The sequence below is a fragment of the Haliaeetus albicilla genome, chromosome 4 (genome assembly GCF_947461875.1).
Source record: "Haliaeetus albicilla chromosome 4, bHalAlb1.1, whole genome shotgun sequence".
NCBI classification, from domain to species: Eukaryota; Metazoa; Chordata; class Aves; order Accipitriformes; family Accipitridae; genus Haliaeetus; species Haliaeetus albicilla.
In genome coordinates this window covers 35,137,529-35,157,385 of record NC_091486.1, presented here as the reverse complement: position 1 = coordinate 35,157,385, position 19,857 = coordinate 35,137,529, and the positions used below count along the sequence as shown (strand labels likewise).

Here is a 19,857-nt window from a genome sequence, read left to right as displayed (position 1 = left end):
GTAACAATTAGTGTATTAATGTGCTGTAGCGAGAGAGAATAATATTGGTACAGTTATTCTTATATAATATCAATATAATTATCTATAGTAACTGTCGTCATAATTAACATACTTACGATATATTCATACGTGGTGAATCGAAGCTCCTGGCACTCCTTCCACCAAGCAAGCACCCCGTGCAAGACCGGACTTTTAAAAATAATAATCTAAATCGTCCTCCTCCTCCTTCTTTTTCTTCTTCTGCTTTTTAATAATAATTTAGATTATTATTCTATTCTACTTTATTCCATATTATTCTAATTCTCATTTTCATTATTAAAAGAAAAACCAAACCAGTCTGGTGTTGCATGGGGTGCTTGCTTGGCGGAAGCAGTGCCAGGAGATTGGGTTCACCACCCACGATGTGGAGATTAGCTGGGCGCTCTGGTTGCCCTGACTGGATTCTCCAGCATCTCTTTGGTAAAAAATCGTAGGGTTAGAACAGCTGTTTTGGGGGAATAGCGATAAACTGGGTGCGGTAGCAGAGGGACAGTGTTTTCAGGCTTTTGCAAAGCACCAAAAGGAGCTACTTGGCATGAAGAAATACCAAGCTGTTTATTTAGAATAATACATAACTGTTCCCAAGTCTGATCCAAAGCTGTTATCGTCAGGGAAAATACTACAAAGTTTTGTGGACTTGGGTTGCTCATCCGTAGACTGACATTCTGAAGCACAGCCAATTTCTTTTTATCTTCTGTTCTTGACATTTGCCTGGTAACAGGACTTCTTGCTGCAACGCAGATGTTTCTAATACTTGGGTATATAGAATTCCAGTACTTGGGTAGCTGAAATGTAATATTTTCTAGTACTTGGGTATATATAATTCCTCCATGATTTTCCTGCATCCTGTAGGCTAAAAACATCTATTTGGAGTCCAAATGGCTGTGATCCTCACCCTTTTTTTTGTACACAGAAACCAAAATATTTTAATCATTTTACCATGAAGAGGAATAAAAATTAATGACTTAAGAGTAATGCAAATGAGTTAGCCATTTCAATGACTGTGTGTTCGAGCCCCTGAATGTTCTGCAACGTTACTGTTAGTATCTGTTTTCTTGGTCCTTGCTTTTTTTCAGGCTGCAATTTCTATTCCTCAAGTTGTGGGAGCTTGAAAAATGCATTTGGTGAGTGAGTTCACTTAGGAAAGAAAATCACCGAGTCTGCCAGAGTTGTCAACAAGGAAAGTATGGCAAGACCGTAAAATATGCAGGCTCAGAGGGGAGTGGACGTATTTTAAAGGAGCAACTGAAACAAACCCCTCTGTTTCCGCTGGCTCTCTCCGGCAGCACTACCTGATACGCCCTTCCTCAGATGTTCGGGTTTCCAAAGGGCTGCCGGTGTCTGCCCCTCTCGGTCTTGCTCTCTCCCTTTTTTTTGGCTGGGACCTTGGAGCCTGGGCGAGGAGGAAGCATTTTTGCAGAGAGCAGCAGCTCACCTTGCTCTGGCGGGGTCTGACGCGCTGTCGGTGGGTGGCTGGGAGAAGGGCAAGAGTTTAAACCGGTTGCAGTTTTTAGGCAGAGGCGACACGCGCTGCTGTTTCAGCTCCAATCCTTCTTCCTCTCCCTCTTTCCCCAGGGAAGGAGCAACCTGACTCTGTCCATGCCCAGCTACCTATCTTTACTGTGGCAAAATCAATTTTTTTTTTTCAAAACTAATTTTTTTCTTCAGTTTTGATGAGCTGTGGCGAAGCCCTGGCCTGGCTGTGGTCCCGGCTGCTGGAGAAGCTGGCTTTCCAGCCCGTCTCTGGTTTGCACTTTGGAGCCTGTGTCCCGGAGCCTTTCTGCATCGACCTTCTACTGTACGTGGCACATATGCATGATGGAGAAGGTATACACGCTGACTTTGTAATCTAAATAAACACTCTCCTGACTCCAGTTATGAGCCTTCTGCAAAGCTTCTGCAAGTTTTTGAGTGTTTAAAACTCCTAGCCCTGTGTGCATCCTTGGGAAAAGCTGCAGTGCCCCACGGTAGCCAGCACAAAATCCAAAGTGTGGTTTCCCGGTTAGTCCTCTGACGCGGCAAAGCAGAGCCAGGGCCAGCAGCGTTGATGTAGCTGCAAGGGCTGTGGGCACCCAGCACCGAGGATTCCTTGGGGTCCCCGTGGCTCGGGAGGTGCCGTGTCACCCCTGTGCTCCCTGCCCAGCCTTGCCACTCGGGTCACCGGCCCCGAGGCGATGCCATGGGGAAAGGGGGGGTAATGAGGCCAGGAATAAGATGGCCCCAAACTGGTACCTCTTCCAGCCAGCCGCTAAATTCCAGCTGCGGGTTTTGACACTAGCTGTCAGCTCTGATTACCTGTCATGTTTGTAACAGTGCTGTCAGGCTGGCTGAGCTGCCAGCGCTTGGAGGAATCGGGGACTTTTTATGCAGGTTTGGTGGTTTTTTTTTAGTTTTATTGATTAAATCGGCAGGGTAGTGGAGAAGTTTTTTTGCCAAATTGCAATGCAGGTTTTACTGGTGAGAAACTTTCTAGAGGAAAACGTTTTACGTTTATTTAGAAAGAAGAAGCATTAAAGAGATTAAATTTATCAGGGTCATCCAATGTAAGTCAAGAGTTCTTTTCATGTAAAATCAATGTGCGTGAATTATACGGGCAGAAATTGGAGGTTAACTCACTCATTAGTCACGTGGTGCTCAGGATAATAAATGTTTGATGCTGGAGCATTACTGATAATTTATTAGGTGTGGAGTAATAGGTAAAACAATGTGACAGTAAAGGAAGGAGAGGGGAATTAATAGGGGAAGGAAGAACGGCAGGGACTGTACAGGTCATCCACAGCTTACTGAATTTCATGTCCAAGCTCCCACTGACTTTAAAGGTATGGCGTGAGGCCATCTAACTGTGTGAACGTAGGTAGGCGAAGAGCTGGTTAATGAGAAGAGGTGTGGGAGGGAGGAGAGCCCAGGAAGGGAGGGGGCTGATGTCTGCTCCAGGGACCAGCGGTGCCTGCACCCGGCGAGTGGCTGAAGACATGACGCTTGTTTGCCTCTTGCTGGAGGGTTTCTCTGAGGGCTGGTCCTGGGTCCCACTAACATTTCCCTCCCATCAGTCTGCGCCTTCTGTTGCAGTGACATTTGTCATACTGTTGGAGCCTCTGCCTTTCAGCCAGGGTTGTTTGAAACTGGCCAAAAGCTTCTGGGGCGACGGAGGCCAGACTGGCTGGTTCGTTAAACACGCATGGCGATTGAGTGAGTTTTGTGTTATTAGGCAGTGAGGCTAAAAATGCTGATGGGATTTGTCCCAGCAGACGGCATTTCCCCTCGTCGGCCCCGGGCTGCTCCTTCCAGTGGCACAGCACAGAGAAGTCAGTCCATCAATCCTTAATGTTGCCTTTTGATGGTTTTTTTTAAATAAAATTTTATGGCTGTTATGAACCAATCTCACCGGCAGCACCCAGTTTGTGTTGTGCTGTAAAAGCATTAGAGAAGAAATGTAACGGGTTAGAGAAACAGTGACTGATTTACTGCATTGTCCTTGGCACTGAGCAATCAGCTTGGACCAGTACAACTAACCCAACCCTGCTGATAGATGCCAGTAAATGCAGTGGATTATGGACGGCCTCTCCTTTAGCAATAGTTACCAGTACTTACGTTTTGAGAAGGTATCAGCATCTCAGATGCGAGGTGGTGTTTTGCACGTAGGAGCAAGCACTGGGCTGGGGAAGAGTAACCTCTTACGGCTTCACAGCTCCCGGGGCAAGGGAGACAACCCGGGAGGCCGCACGCAGCGTGGCAGGCACACAGAATATTTAGCATGAGGTGAGCAAGCGGAAACCCACCAGCTGGGTACGGGGTGGATTGGGTTCTGGGCAGCGTGGGGACCCTGGGACTTCTGCTGGCCGAGGGGGAGGCTGGTGAGAAGGGACCTGTGGAAGGAGGATGCAGCAGCAGCAGCAGCAGCAGCAGCAGCAGCAGCAGCCTCGGTGCGCTGGCAGCACGAGCCTTTGAGAAGCGCCGGGAGGCTGTGGGTGAGGCGCTGGCTGGAAGAGGCTCCAGGCGGAGACCTTCCCCCCCTGCTGCACCGTCCCTGGGGCGTGCAGGGGAGCAGGGCGTCGCACCCTCCCTGCAAGGGCTCTGCTCCTCCCGCTCCCCAAAGGAGGGAACCCCCCCAGGGCCTGGCTCCTAGCTGGCAGCGCTGTGCAAACACGAGTAACTGTCTTTGGAGAGCCAATATGTGAGAGTGGGAAATTTGGAGAGTCACTGCTGGGAGAAATTTTAATATTTGGGGAAAGAGAGAGGTGAGGCTGTCTGACGGGAAATGTATCATCACAGGAGAACATGAAACTGCAATTTTGCTCTCTTGTGCAAATGGTATCCAGCAGAACTTAATATGCAACGAAGAAATCCACTTCCACTTTATCGGCCAGACTAAATCATGTTATGCACAGGAGACTTCCTTTTGCTGTGTGCCAAATAGTAATAATTCTGTGCAGACTTGTAGACAAGGAAAAAAAATAAGCCACATAAAAATACCATATGTGCCAGGCATTTTCTGTGTATTTCCTCAGACATTTGAGGAGCACAATAATAAACTACTTTTTTTTTTTTTTTTGTCTTTGAAAAGCAAATTACGTTTTGTGAGAGGCGAAAGAATAGTTTCCTTAGCTTAAGATAACGGAGAACATTTCAGCCGCTCAGTTGGACTTTTTAGCAGCTCGGACAAAACCGAGGTCAGGACACCAGCAGATACAAATTGAAGAGCATATGGCCAGTCAGACCAGACTTGCCAATTTATTGTATTCATCTAGCGAATATGTGGGGCACAGAGCAGGATAAGTAAGTCCATAAATATCAGAATAAAAAAAGATATGGAGGTGATATTAAAAGGACCTGAAAAATGGCAGGATCTGCAGGATGGGCCATGATTACCTACAGGGAACTGGCTCTGCTTTTGGAGCAGAGAACCAGCTTCATCCTCAAAACCTGCTCCCGCAGCCAAGCCTTTGTGGTGGGTGTGAGGATCTGCAAGGTCACAGTGACCAGGGAACTGGAGCTTGAGGGAGGGTTTTTTTGTTGTTGTTTTTGGGGAAAGCCCTTTCCAACTGGAAGATGGACTTTTAGGAAGTGTGATTAAAATGCTCACCAACATTTTAAATTTCCTTCAAAGGTGCCAGGTTCTTTGGAAGAAAATGCTGTTTTTTTTCCCAATTTCAGATCAGAAACTGTACATGGAAAGAGAGCTACTTTTCCTTTTCATTTTTTTGGATGTTTCTGGAAAAAGAGGAGGTAGTTTTCAGTGAAAGGCAGAGATAACCTGTCTGCTTTCTCTTTTCTCCTCCACTAAAAGAGAGTAAAAATTAGAAAACTTTTAATAATTTTAATACACATGGATGCTTTTTCTTCTAGGATACTTTTTATTACAATACGTTCTCAATGATTATTGTCTCTTGAAACTTCTCAAGGAACATTTAAGAGCACAACCTTCTTGGAAAGGACAGTCTGCTCCTGTGAAGACTGGCAGAGTGTTCTCGTGTTGCTCTATGGAGATTGCTTGAGGTGGTGCCTCTTCCTAGTGGAGGGGAGATCTTCTACCAGTAAATCGGGGATTATGATCAGTATTGTGCTAAAAAGGAGTCTGCCTCTATCTGGCACATTCCTCAGGATTGTTATTATTGGTAAAAACCTTTCCTACTTTGTAATCAGGTTGTTTGGAAAAACATGATAATGAAATCACATTTAATGGAAGCAAATAGAATATTAATTATGTGAGAAGCAGGTGAATTGAGGAGATCTGTTTTCTGCAGATAATTGGGGAGACTTGAGTCACTTTTGGTCTGCAGACACATGGTCATTCGTATCCCTTGAATCTTTTATTTGGGATGAGCTATAATAGACGTGGAATCTAGAAAGCATCTTTCCCTCATTGTTGAGGCATCTGTCATGTTGTGCCATGCGACTTCATGTTGTTCAGATGACATCGCCGGAGATAGCAGTGCAATGCAAAGCCAAGCGTGATATATATGACATGGCATGTCCAAAACAATACTTGCTTTTAGTAGATCAGTTATCCTTTAAAAGCTAGTATTTAGGTTTGTCTTAGATAATTCAGTAGCTCCTGTCTCTGGTAGGAGTGATGTCAACCTGAGTTACTGTTTCTGATGAACAGCGATGATGGGACAAGATGGCATGAGAAGGATGAAAGAACAGCAGACTCCGGGTGCGCATCCCAGAGCTCTTTTCCAAGTACCTGGTCAAGGCGAGGTTCCTGGGGCCGAGCAGGATAATGACGTGAGGAATAGTTGAACGGGATCTGTCACGGGCCAGCTGGCCTCAGTGATAGCATTTGCCCACCGCAGCACTCTTGAATTTTCTCTATCCTTTTTAATCCTCAGGTCACCACTAGCGTGCCTGTGTTAAGGTAGCGGAAGAAGAAGGAAAGAAAAACAAACCCCCAAACATACATTTAGTTCTGTGAGTTGGGTAAATGAGGAACTGTTGAAATCAAATGATAAAAAACAAGCTGGGACTTAAACCCTGACCAGCCAGTTTGTCCTGAAAACTGCATCTGGTGTGACCTGGCAGAGCTCCAGGCAGAAGCTGTCCTCTCAGACCCCTGGGAGAGCCAGGGTTGGAGAGCCTCCAAAAAGTGGGGGTGAGTCCCGGGCCTCCATAGTTTCTTCCTCTTCACAGAAGAATATTTTGAAAACTGTTTATTTTTGCACACGCAAACCAGAAATCTAGGCTGGAAGGATCCTGGGTGTTTGACAGTATCTTCCCTCCTTCTCTCTTGTTTTCTCTCTCTCTCTCTTTCCTGCACTCCCCCTTTGATGTCTTACATATGCCCTATGCATGCTGCTAACTGTCTGTTCTTGATAGTAATTATTTTCAGTGATTGAAAACACTTATTAACTTAGTTATAAAAAAAGTTGCATATTTTTCAGAGCCCCTGTTGAGGTTAGAAGAAAAAAAGAAGGTTAAATCAGGTACCGAGCACCTGCGGTGAATAGTATTAATACCTTATTTATTATTGCACAGCTATTAAGTGTGTTTATTCAGAAGTATTGAATAAGCAGAAAGTCATCTACATAGGACACAGCTAAAATGTCAGGCTGCAAATTAGTTTGTTTACACAGGGAGCACCGAAGATTTTAGACCTGCTCTCTTGTGTGCTGTCATGCTCCAGGTTACAGACGGTGAACCCACATTCAAATCAAAGCCATGAGTGGGGTGAACTTGGTTTTTAACCCAAGCACAGTTCACCAGGAGTTATTTACATGTACTGGCTGCCGAACTGAACCCGTGGTGCTGTTCATTGTTTCAGATGACCGCTTGCTTGTGCCCTGCAGCAGCCCCGGTGCTGTGTACCTCCTCCGGCTGTCATCTGAGAGAGTTTCCCATTGCCTGCTCCAGATGCACTGAGGGGCTGCTGCAGCTGTGAAGCAGGTGTATGCCTTTCCCTGCGAAGATTTTATTTTCATTTTAGGTTGTGGATCTTTAGCTCGTAAGGCCTGACTCTGCCCACAGGCTCCACGCTGTGTTGCCAGGCTTTCTGGAGATCTCTCAGGCAGTAACCGCAATTCAGGGTTGCAGCCACGTAAAGGTTACTCCTGCTGTGAGAAAGGATGGTGAAGCGGTTGCACTGGGTGCACTCTGCCACTAACGATCCTTTGCCAAAGCCCATTTTGTTTTGCCGTATCGGATGTGTTTGAACAAGATCATGGAAGGATTTTCTGTTCTCTGGCTGGCTGCGGAAGCGGTGTGGCAGGGAAGCTGGTGGGATAGCCTTCTTCCAGGCTGGCCTCTTGCGGTGCATCAAATCTGGATGCCGTTCCCAAGCAGATCAGCCCTGAGATCTCCGCTCACGCTGCCAATGCAAAGATCAATTAGTCCCTGTCATACAGGGTGCTCTAAGGAGGAGACCAGTGCACTACAAAGTGGTCTGGACCTGCAGAGCCATTTCATGTCTGTCACCAAAGAACTATCAAAGAGTAATGACCTTGTCGCTAGTATGCAGCTGAGATGGATGTGAAGCGATGACCCAGATGTGTAAGACTCCATCCCATAATTAGTCCTCCAAACCAACCAGCTGCTATGCCACTGCTTTTCAACTGGCTCTCACCCCGACTGCATACCCACATGGTGCTGCTTGAATAATTTCACAAAAATTTCTCATAAGTGGCATATAAATCAGTGGCAACTGTACCTTCCCCGTCTGTGCAGTGCCAGCTGTAGGCAGGTCCCCAGGTCCCACGGCTTCCCCTGTGAATGGAGATTCATCTCTTCTGCTCTTCATCACTTAGAAGGGGAGGACAGGGGGAGTTCGGGGATTTAGGGCACGGGAGGAGTACGTGGGCATCTCATCTAGCTTAGAGTTTTCCTCAGCATAGGATTTTTTGGTAGTGCAGACCTATTGTTAAAGGGACATCATCCATCCAAAAAACCCCCAAACCAAAAGCAAAGCATTTTCCCCTCTGAGTCTTCTGACAGCACTGCAGATTGCTGAAAGAAGGGTTGAGAAAATTAATCTTCATCTGGGGAGGGCTTTTTTTCCTAGCTTGCTTTTTCCACAGAATCTCACTTTCCAGCTTCTTCGTTGCTTGCCAGGAGCAGTAGCCACAAATCCAGTACTGAATATGAGCAAGGAAGACCATGAAGGGGAAAGCTGTGATTGAGGAAATGGAGCATCAGGATTTTGCCTTTTTTTCTCCACATAAACCCCCTTTTATAAAACCTATAGGGGAAAAAAAATTTTAAAAATTCAATTAGTGTTGTGCTTTAGTAAACTGCATCCTAAAAAGTAGTCCATTTAAAAGAACAAAAAAAGCCGGGTTCCTGACTGCTAAACATGTTTGCCTGACCTCAGAGCTTCACTAATAACTCTACTATGTTTCTTAGCACTAGGCATCACAGCAACTCTTCTGCAGTGTATTGCTTTACAGTGCTACGGCAGGTTGGTTGGTTTGTTTCTGAATGATTTCTAGGCATCTGAGGATGCCCCAGTGGGTTAAGGCAAGCAAGGTGCTGCAGTGTTATTCTTGATGCTATTTAGCTTCTAACCCTCATGCACAGGAAGCAAAAAAGCTGGCTGTTGTAAATTAGCTCCATGTAACTCCAAGAACTAATATGAATGGAAATACTGGCTTCTTTAGCTGACTTGTGATGAAAAATATCATTCAACGGACTCAGAAAAATATTTTCTGCTCTTGAACAACGCTCAGCTGAATGGGAAGTGTAAGGGGAAAAAAGCAAGCTAAATTCTGCATTAAAACATAGCACTCCTTCCATCTTCTCTCCTTCTCTTTTTTTTTAAATGCTGATAAACATTTCCCCCCTGTTTATCATCACAACGGTCCACAGTTTTGTGTAGTGCAGCAGTGTGTAATTCAAGGCAGCACAATCTAAAGAAGCAGCTTGCTTTAAAGCTGTGTATTTTCCCAGATACAGCATTATTGGGCCAGACAGCAGGTCTGCACCTTCTGCGGCTTTAATGAGGTTCATGAAGACCAGGCAGACAGAGCAGAGTGTCACTCTCCACATGAATCCTCTCTATGTCATTTGCCATATCTGCATTTGTGAGAATCCTGCATCCATGAGAGCTCTCCATCTTGAGATGTAAGAGTGTGGGTGTTAATAAAAATGAAGTGGTTTAAAAAAAAAAAAAAGAAAAAAAGGCTTCTGGCCAAGTTGCACTGAAGGTATTTGCCATGGGGATGATGCAGGAGGTTTGTGGAGAGTTGTTGGGTGATTTGAGAAGTAAAGATCCAAACTAAAATGAAAAGAATCAAATTTTCTCCACTGAATACCTTCAGCAAATATTTCCGCATCTTCTCCAGTTACTAAATATGGTAATACTTCAAGAATTAAGAGCTGAGTGTAGGAGCATATGAAATATCAGGTCGTAGGAGGTTAAAGAAGTCTTTTGAAGTACAACTTCCCGAATAATTTTCCTCTTGCAAAAATTTGATTGCCTTTCGAATAACCCTGTTTAGAATGCATTTACTGATCGTTATCTTGCGGGCTTACATCCTGTAATGAAATCTTCCCCACCGTCATTTGGAGCATGGTCCTTCCGGAGCTGGTGGGCTCAGCCGTGGCCGTGGCTGGTGTGCTGGGACGGTATCGCAGCTCCATCTCACCCCCCTCTCCTGACACCAGCCGCTTCCCTTCCTCTCCTTCTGCTTTTAAAGGACAGCCAAAGTGTTTCACGCGTTGAAATCCCTGTCTCGTTGAAATTGCCCTCAACTGGCTGATTTCCTTTGCCTTACAACTTGTAATTAATTAGGAAAAGGTTAATTCTGCACCTTCCAGTACCTTCTTTCTGATATTATTCAGACCATGGTTATCTTTCCCTGTCTCCTTCTTTCCTCTGGCTCTCTTGTAAAAATGGCTTTTTAGGATTAGTCAGTTTCTGATCTCAATATTTTTGTCTGTTGCCTTGTATGTCTCTATTTAAAAGCATATTACCAGTGTCACTTCATGTGAAATCCATGTAATTATTTTTTAGGTTTGAAAGGTTTTTGCTTTTAAAGGGCAAGCAACACTTTTCAGTAGTCTTTCCAGGAGCATTAAAACGCATGGGGATTTCCAAACACAGCGGGAGGAGAGGTTTCCCCATCAGCAGTGCGGAGCGTCTAGAAGAGCTAGCTGGTGTCCCTTGACACTTTCTTTGTGGAGGATGACGGTCATCTGTAGAGGCTTTTCAGAGCCTAATTTTAAGAGCATTTTAAAGAAATCTCTCGTTTGGTTACAAAGAGAGACCACCTGGATGCCTAACATCTATTGTGTGTGCCCTTCTAGGAAAATTCAGGGTAAGAAAATAAAGTTTTAGGAAATGTCAAAACCTTTTTCAAAGTATTTATTTCTGGATTCAGGCTTTTGTTTTCTCATCAAAAGTGTTAATCAAATTCAGCATGGCTTGACCAGTGGACCAGGTCCATCTTACTTGTCCTCAGAGATTATTCAGTGTCCCCAAATTCTGCTGGGTATGTCCAGCAAAATCAGGGGCCATGATGTGTTCTTCTTTAGAGATCCTTGCCCTACAGTAGTTTAATTTTTCTTTGTGCCAGGAGCACTGGGGAGCGGTGTGGCACAGGCACTATGTGGTGCTCAGTTAGGGGCAAGTCACCAAATCCTGGCTGGTGGCCAGTGCATCATTGCAGCTTGCTCTCAGGAAAGATCTTCTGGCGTGGGGTATTTGCTCTTTGTGACTGCTGCTCAGCAAGATGGTGCCTTTCTGCTGTTCCCTTCAGGGAATGACTACAAAAAGTGGTACAGGGGCAGGGACAATCCATGTTTGGGACCCTTCTGATGGTACCAGAGATTTAGTACAGGATGGTGTGTCTTAGTCTGGTGAAGGATAGTGTTGTGTAAAGTTGTTGGTATTGCTACTCCACCATGCTATGATTAACCTGTTTTGTCATCAGAGAATGTCAATATGCACCAGCAAAAAAAGAAATCTCATCTAGGAAGGCTAAATAAGTACATAGAGCAGCCAAAGGTACGGGGATGTGGAAGGGCAGGTCAAGCCAGTGAGCGGATCATATCTAGCACTTGTGGGGGCTTTGCGGGTTGCGGTATCTCACCGGGAGGCAATACTGTTTTCACTCATGTGGATGAATATTGGTGAAGCTCTGGCAATGTAACGTAGGGCACCTGTGCAATAGGTGATATACAAATACATCCTGCATCCATTGAACTGACCTTTCATATTCTCACAATCTGGTGTGTAAAGCACACAAAGCTCCACCAACCTTCTAGTCCCTGGAGTTCTCACAAGGGTGAGATAAGGACATGGTCAAGAGGTTCCTTCACTGTATTTCTATTTTTGATAGGAGAGTGTTGGAAGTACTTCAGCTGTGCTGCTGAACTCCTGTTTTTGAGACAGCTTAGTATTTCTTAGCGTTCTGTTTTTTGCTTACTTTATTCAAGTACTAATTATGGCAACATTAATATAGACCAATTTTAATACTGAAGAAGCGTGCACCAACATTTGTGAAGACATACTGCCGAGTGACGTTACAGCCATCCTTGATGGAGGACAGGATGGAGGTGTACAAGGAGAAGAACTAGGAGGATTGGGAAGGGCTTTAGGGAAAAACTTGAGTCTGAAATTTGAACTAATTAGACAGGGAGAAGCAAGAGAACTGTTGGCAGGAGCAGGAGGAGCAGAAGGGAGAAGTTCCCGCTCTAGTGGATCCCTGGTTACAGGTGAGCAGACGCCAGGAGGGTGTGGGAGAAAGAGAGGGGGAAGACAAGGTCGCTGCACTTGCTGTTACTGCTCAAAGCAGCAGCGGGCCATTCACCGCAGCATCTCTCCACCCCGAAGTCCCTAGGCTGCCTTTCCCCAGCATCGACCCAGTAGCGTTGATGGAAGAGGGCCTGCGAGTGACTGCTAGAAGCCAGCAGCAGCAAGTGTTCATCAGGGGAGCCCTGGTGAGGGACCCAATGTTCTTACCCTCTGCTCTTGACCAAAGCCAGAGGCGGGGAACTGGGCTGGCTGGACCTTTGGTATACTCTGGTATGGGGGGTCCTGTGTTCTTTGTGTAGCCTCTGGCATAGCATCTGTGGCTGCCTCAGCAGGTGACGTGTGTCGGGATGAAGCGGTTCAGTTCCCTGGGGGAGAAATGACAATGGTCATTCGTAGCCAGGCTTTTAAGTGCCATTCGGTAGAGCAAATGCATTTAGAAAATAACATTGTTGAAACAACAGAGCTGTCTATGTTGCAATCCTCAGAGGACAAGAATACCTTTCTCCCAGCTTTGAGGAGAGCAGGGCGAACTCGTCAGGCTGTCCTGCAGGCGTGACTCCAGCCCCACGTACCTCTCTGAGCAGCGCGTCCTGAACGTCACTCACCCTTTTCTGAAATGATTTCTGCACTCTTGGGCATGGGGTTGGTTTTTGACCTTCAGGCTTCCACCTCCAGCACAACAGGACTTGTCAGCTTCTTGGACACGGGCTGTAGATGACTCCAAACTGAAAGGTTGCCCACTTGTCTTTTGAGCTTGTGCCAGGCCGTCCTTCAGGTTAGGGCTGGGCTCCAGCAAGTGCAGCACAGGAAAACCAAGCGATTGCTGGTGTTTGCAGAGACCGCGGGTCTCTCGTGATAAGCAGATTCGGTAAGAGCGGTCCTATGCAAGTCTGAAAGGCAAGAGGACAAAACTAACCTCTAAGGGGGTTAATTTAGTGAGGTTATTTTCAACCACCTTCATCATTTTATCACTCTCTTCATGCTACTTGTTTTAATCCTGCCTGCAGGCTCAGGGAGAACTGCCTGGGAGCAGAGAGTGTGTGAAATAAGGAGAAGAGGGGTGATTTAAGACCTCCAGCCTTCGGTGGTGGAGGGGACAGGGGTCTGTGCATGTGAGTTACGAAAAAGCACTGCAGAGAAGCACTGAGCACGCTCACCCTCCTGACCGTGCCGTTCTTCAGTGCGGGTTTCTTCTGCAGCAGCTTTTGCAATGACCGCTAATGTTTTTAATACAGGTGGGGTCTCTGTCATTGTGACAGTCCCGCATGGGCCCAGCTCCTCTAAATTGCTGGGGCAGGCTGGCCCCCTGCCAGCCCGGCGAGCTCCATCAGCCTAATTGGGGCTCCCGGCAGGGCTCTGCTGTGCGGAGCAGCTGGTGCAACTGGGGCACCCTCGGCAGCAATCGCTGCTCTTAATGAGTTTGTTGCTGTTTCATTAATAAGCGAGTGGCTGGGATTTCATTTTCCCCCTATACTGGTTTCCCAGACCCCTTCTTGAGAAAGCAGACCAAATTCAGACAAAAGTATTCAGAATACAGTATTCTAGATAAAATTACTTCTATTTTTTTTTTCTTTTTGACTTCCTTTTAACCAGAGCAGAGTCTCTGAAGACATCAAAATCGATACTTTTTGCATATACAGTGCTACTGCATTTGAAACTATTTGCCCTTATTAACTAACGTAGACATATCCCTAAATGGCAGTGCTGTTCCTGGCTGAGTAGCATCACATATTTCCAGGGAGAATTAGGATTTTGAGGAGGAGAGGGCTTTATGTAGCCAAAAACCTAAAGAATACACACAACCCCCACCACCTGAACTATGTGTGTTTCTTTGAATGTGTTTTCCATAGATTTCTGCAAGGTGTTTTGCAAAGGGAGCAGCAGCCAGAGACCGGCATCACAAATGTCAGTAAGTGAGTGAGCGGCAGCAAAATATTTCTCTCTTTGGAAAGTGGGGATGCTTTCATCCCCAGCCCTGGAGAAGCACACGCCGACACGGTCAAGATAGGGGTGAGCAAACTGCTGAGCCGGTCTGCGGAGCAAGGACTTGCCCTGCGGTCCGAGGGAGCCTGGGGTCTGACGGGCTGGAGGATTAGCCTGCTTATCTGCTTTTCTGGCTTTCAGTTAGGATTTAGTTAAGAATTTCCTGCATCTGCATCAGCAAGAAGAAATGGCTGTTCCTGGGCTTTGGAAAGGTCAGCAATAGGCCAAAGATATTTAAACACAGGGTTTGAGACCTTCAAGGTGTTGGAAGTGTGTAGGCTGGAGTCAAATCCTGAAAGTAGGTCCTTGGCATCAAAAAAGCAAGTATGGGAGAAGCTTCTGGCTAGGACCGCCTCACTGTATATACGTGCATTTGTAAGCGGCAGGAGATGTATGCGCTCCATTTTGTGCCGGCTCTTTGTCCCTCCACACCAAACCGGCCCCCTCTGCTGCTCCCTTTCAAACCAGCAGCAAAACTCCCATGGGCTCGGGCGCTGCTGGGTCTCGCTGGGTGCGTGGCATTTGGGAGACTGTCCTACTGGGCTGGAGCTCCCCTTGCTGCAAAGCCCAGGGCCCCGACTTCTCCAACCCCAGCTGCACTTTGCCCGCCAGCAGTCATCTGGTAGGTGCCTGCTTTGAAGCGTTACGCCTCTGCAGGTGGAAAGAGCCCCTCAGATTAATGGTCTGCCTAAAAGCTAAAAAAAGAAAAACGAAAGAGAAATAATTTAAAACATCACAGTAAAATGCCACTCCATATCTGAAAGTATCCATTAAAACTTTTATAGAGCTTTTTACATTTGTTTCCCCTGTTTTACATTTTGTTCCAGATTCAGGCACTCCTCTTTTATAATTCTCCTTTGTAATAAACATTTTTGCCTTGGTTGGCTCTGTACTAACAGGTACTATTTGCGGTGCAGAAGGGAACATGGGGGTTTTGCCTAGAATAGAGCTTTTCTTTCCAAAACCACCATTTGCAGGGATCCAGCCTGGTCGGGAGCCGCAGGCTCGCCCCAGGAGGTGTTCTTGCACCATCTTTCTTAAAGATTTCTTTGGTTTCTGGGGGGGACTCGGTGAAGTGCATCTGGGATTCACACCCTGGTTCTCTGCCTGCAGCTCCTTCGCCACAAGCCCCGTGGGGGTGTGTGGGGGTGGGCAGAAGGAAGGGCTGGCACTGGGAAGCTGCAGCATCCCATGGCCAGGGCTGAGGGTCCCTCTCCCCCATCCCACCACACTGCTCCCGGTCCTGCTGCCTCCACACGTGTCCCCACCACTCTGCCTTTCACCGCCTCCCCGTCCTCACGTGTGTTCTTTCTTTTCATGTTCTTTCTTTTCATGGTCTTTCTGTTAAAAAAAAAATAAAAAAATATAAGGTCTGCTGTGGGTGAGAGAAGCAAAAGCTTCTAAGGTTCAGCAGGAATTGGGCAGCTGTCTGCCCCCTCCTCCGGACTGCGGGCAGGGACAGGGTCACCAAGCAGTGGCTCAAGCAAGCCTCTGAAGCCAATGAATAAATGCAGAGTAAAAGCTGCATAACCTGCTCTGCCTGCACATCCCGCTCCTTGGTCCAGGCCTAGCTTTGCATTGCTCTGCTCAAAGGTGTTCCTTTTTATTAAAACAAAAAAGTAATTGTAAAAAAATATAAACCTTTCACCTGTTTAGTGTTTCTTTTGGAAAAGATTTTAACTCTGATAATTATCAAAAGAGTATTACACAAGCCCTGCTGCCTGTGGTGGAAGCCCGGGAGCAGCGGGATGTGTCCTGCATCCCTCTCAGCCCGTCCCCTCTGGTGGGGTCCAGGGAGATGCTCGCCCGCCCGCCCGCTTTTGGAGCGAGAGGCGATCTGCTGCTGGTGCAGCTTTAACCCCGGGCCTCTCTAAGTGAAACCCGCTCACCAAGGCACTTTGTGCTTGGGGATTTGTGACGCCAACTGTTATGTTGTTGCTTTGAAAATAATTTTGTTTAAGACCTCAAATTCAGAGTCAAGTGTCCCGATACCAGGAAAATGCCAGCCGCTTACCTGGTTAGTCACAAGTGACCGAGGGAGCGTGCTGTGCCACATATTGCTGTTTCCTTGCCTCGCCTTTTGTTTTTTTCTCACGTGTGCATGGCATTGCAGAGCCCCCCAGATGAAATCCCACTCGGTGCTCACCTGTAGTTCCCGACTACGAGATTTGACAGTGCGTTATTTCTTCCTTCGCCTTGTCTCTAGTCCACTGCTCTACCCCCTAAATGGATAGCTGGTTTTGAAAGTTAAGTGTCTGCCGTGAAGCCTCTGCCTGTGGGCCAGTACAGCGGGAACTGCATGGCTGCCCAGACAGGCATTTCTCAGGAGCAATAAAGGCTTAACACCGGCATTGCCGGGGCGGTGCTGCCCCATAGTGCTGCTCCTTGCACGGCTCCTCTTCTTGCTGTATTGCCTGGTTGCTGTACCCGCTCTGGGGCTCTCCTGCCCTTTCTCTGGCTGCTTGGCATCGGCACACCTGAGCCTTGCAAATCGAGGGCTGACTTCAGGAATGCAAATAATGTTCCCTGTGCATCCACACCATGTCTCTAAAAACGTTTTCATCGTGTTCCTTGTTGCCCTGGAGGATAATTACTTCAAAGAGCAGCCCCGTTGCCTGGTGTTTCAGTTTATCTCATTACCATTGTGTTTGCCAAGCCGGCCAGCTTTGCCAAAAACAGAATCAAGGTTGCTGGCAGTGCTGGCTGGCTCACATGTTCACCCTCTCTGCTGGCTGAGATGCTAATTTTTCCTTGATTGCAAACCCTGCATTCATTTTTTGTGAATTAGCCGTGCCTACAGATAACGGCATAATGGCTTTAAAACCCGGGCCCGAGCCTGCGGGCCCCTCTCCACGAGCCGTCAAAGGCAGGGCTAATGGATGCTGTTAGAATATTTACTTGCCACTTCTTTGGCCAAGGGGAGCAGCTGGCTGGCACCCACGGTTGGCAAAGGGCAGGCGGGAGCATCGCATCGGAGAGCTGCTTGGCAGGCAGCGCGCCGAGGGGAGGAGCTGGAGGAGGCACAGCCATGCGGACGGACGGACAGACGGACGGGCGGGCGCAGGGGTGTATGCACCATCGCAAAGGTCATTTGTCGCAGTGCTGGCTAGTTGCAAGAATAGAGATGAGACCTGACAGCTTCTGGCTGTAGGGGCTTCCCTGGGCTTCAGGAAGACTAGAACAGCCTCGGGATACCCTCAGGAAGGTCTTAATATAATCTGATTTCCCTCTTCTAATCTTGAATTGATTGCAACAAACTAGGTGTAAATTTTTAAGAAGTTTTTGGTGCAAAATGCTGAGCCAGCAGTAGCGTAGCCACAAACCGAACAGACACCGAACAGACATTCGTGCTCACGCTGATTTGCGTTGGCGTTGCCATCACGGTCGGAATGGGGCACCAAGCTTTGGATTGCTGCTTAAAATTAGTTTAATGGCTGAGGATTATTTTATCATTCTTAAGAAACCTAAAATCAGACAGCCCTCCAAAAAAGAAAGAAAATTAGCAAAGTCTGGCTCCCTTAACCCAGGTCTGAGCAGCACTAGCAGGGATGGACGACAGGGAGTGGATAGACACGTCCCTGGGTTTTACATTGCTGTTTAGGATAAACCTGCCGTAAGTGATGCTATGGCTGTTGCTAAGCAACAAGTGATGATTGCTGTAGCCAATATTCCCCTCTTAAAGGTACATTTGCAAAGAGTAATCTTTTGTGTGCGTGAAATTAATTTGCAGATGTATGGATTTATGTTAGTTAATGGCAATAAACTTTGGAAATGCTTCAGTGCGGTGTTAAAATGGAATACAATGTGGCATGAAGATATTGCGTAGCAAAAACATTAAGCCCTCCCCTTTAATTAATTGGAACTTAAAGCTGGGATATCTTATGCACCAAAATAAATTAACAGTAAATCAGGTTACAGAATAAATTAACAAATTAAATCGGGTTAGTTGGAAAGTTTAAAAGAAAGAGCGTCTGTGAGCTGCTTGCATTGCGAATACCGTTAAAAAGTCTTGAGCTGGAAGGGAAGGCTCACATAGAAAAATGTAACTGTCCAGGTGCTGCGTGAAAGTGGCTGATTTTCAGTCTTCATCATCAAAGACTGGACCTGCTCTAAACATGGATTAAAACTCAGCCATGGTGTAACGCCCACTGAAGTCAAAGCAGCCACACCAAGGAAGGACTTTGGCTGCTTATTTTCTTCTGGTTTTGTGAATAGTTGCCATAGATTTGCAGAGGAGAATGCTCCTTTCGCGAGCCACCACAAACCTCCCTTTTTCTTTTCTTTTTTTTAAGCTTCTTTTCCTTCTCTTGCTTTTCTCCACGGGCGAGGACTTCACTTCGTCTCCTGTGCCTGCAGAAGATGCTCCCACCCCTCACTCGCTCCCTGGGGACGTACCCCCGGTCCAACCTGTGGCTGCAGCGGCTCTCATTGCCCGTTAACCTTGGCCAACGCGGTGGCTTTTGGAGATGCACAGAGCCATTTGCAAGGCCTGGTCTGAGGTGCTGCTGGCTCGCAGGGTCTCCAGGAGGGGCCGGCGTGATGGTCCTGCCATGCCGCAAAACTTCCCTGCACGCCTTCGGTCACCCTGGGCTTGCTCTGCCACCACGGCACGGCTGGAGAAACGCTCGTCTGCCGGCAGCGGGGAGAAGGGGAACCGTGGCAAGGTATTTTAACTGTATTACTTCAGGTGGTTGCTACATCTTTTCTAATTAAAATAAAATCATCTTAGGACTCCTGAAATGAATATTTGGTATAATAGATTCAGAAAGTGATGAAAATGTTTTCATTAAACAGTGAGAGAGGGAGAGAGACCCTGCAAGGCATAGCATTTTATCTCAACTCTCTAATAACATTAATAAACTCTTTAATCTTTGTCACGTTTATGACTTAATGGCAATCCTTAAAGACATGATAGACAAGTAAGAGCTGCCAGGTTCCTTTAACCTATAAGCATTCATATTCTTCACAGGATTTTGATTAAGTGGAAAATTCCTCTGCGATGGGCTTTAGTCTCCGTGTAAAGCTGTGCTCCGCGGTTGGCGTGAGTGGCAGAGGATGCTCAGCCCTGGCCGGGTCCCGGTGGTGCCGGGGGATGGTGGTGGCATCTCCCTCCTCCATGGCCAGGAGCCAGGTGGGTGCTGGCTCCTTCCCACCACCGGCTGGGGGTCTTTAGTGTCAGTCCCGGTGTGACCAGCCCACGCCGTTTCCCTTGTCCCACCCGTTGCTGCCCGGGCACCGACCTGACCGTGCTGATGGGCTTCGCTTCATCGGTCACCTGGGGGACTTCATCCCCGCTTGCCGTTTATAGTGTGTTTCAAGTGATTGATGGTGAGCTTTATGTTGTATTCTCCACTTTCTCTGGGCTACAGAGCACTGAATAATACCCACCCCCTATATCTTTGCTCACATACACAAGGGTCTGAGGTGGTCTGCAATTTCAAACAAGGAATTTTTGCTAAGCAGCAGCATTGAAAGAGTGTTATTTGGTTGTATGGTCAAGCCCTCCAGCTGCAGATGCCAGACTGAGAGTTGCCAAGCGCGAACTTCACCCTGCCCCTGTATGCTGTTGTCCTGCGGTCCAAAAGAAGCTGGTGTCCAGGGGAAAAATAGTATGCGATCATGTAATCAGAGGGCTGCGCAGCAAGACA

The 19,857-nt window shown here is 47.0% G+C and overlaps 1 long non-coding RNA gene across 1 annotated transcript in view; it reads left to right on the top strand.

Annotated features, from left to right (window-relative positions):
• Positions 1–19,070, top strand: part of LOC138685136 (uncharacterized) — a 46,821-nt gene extending 27,751 nt beyond the window's left edge. Inside the window, exon 3 of the long non-coding RNA XR_011324398.1 lies at positions 18,502–19,070. This is a non-coding gene — a long non-coding RNA (uncharacterized lncRNA). The remainder of the gene's footprint in view (positions 1–18,501) is intronic.
• Positions 19,071–19,857: the final 787 nt, after the last annotated feature.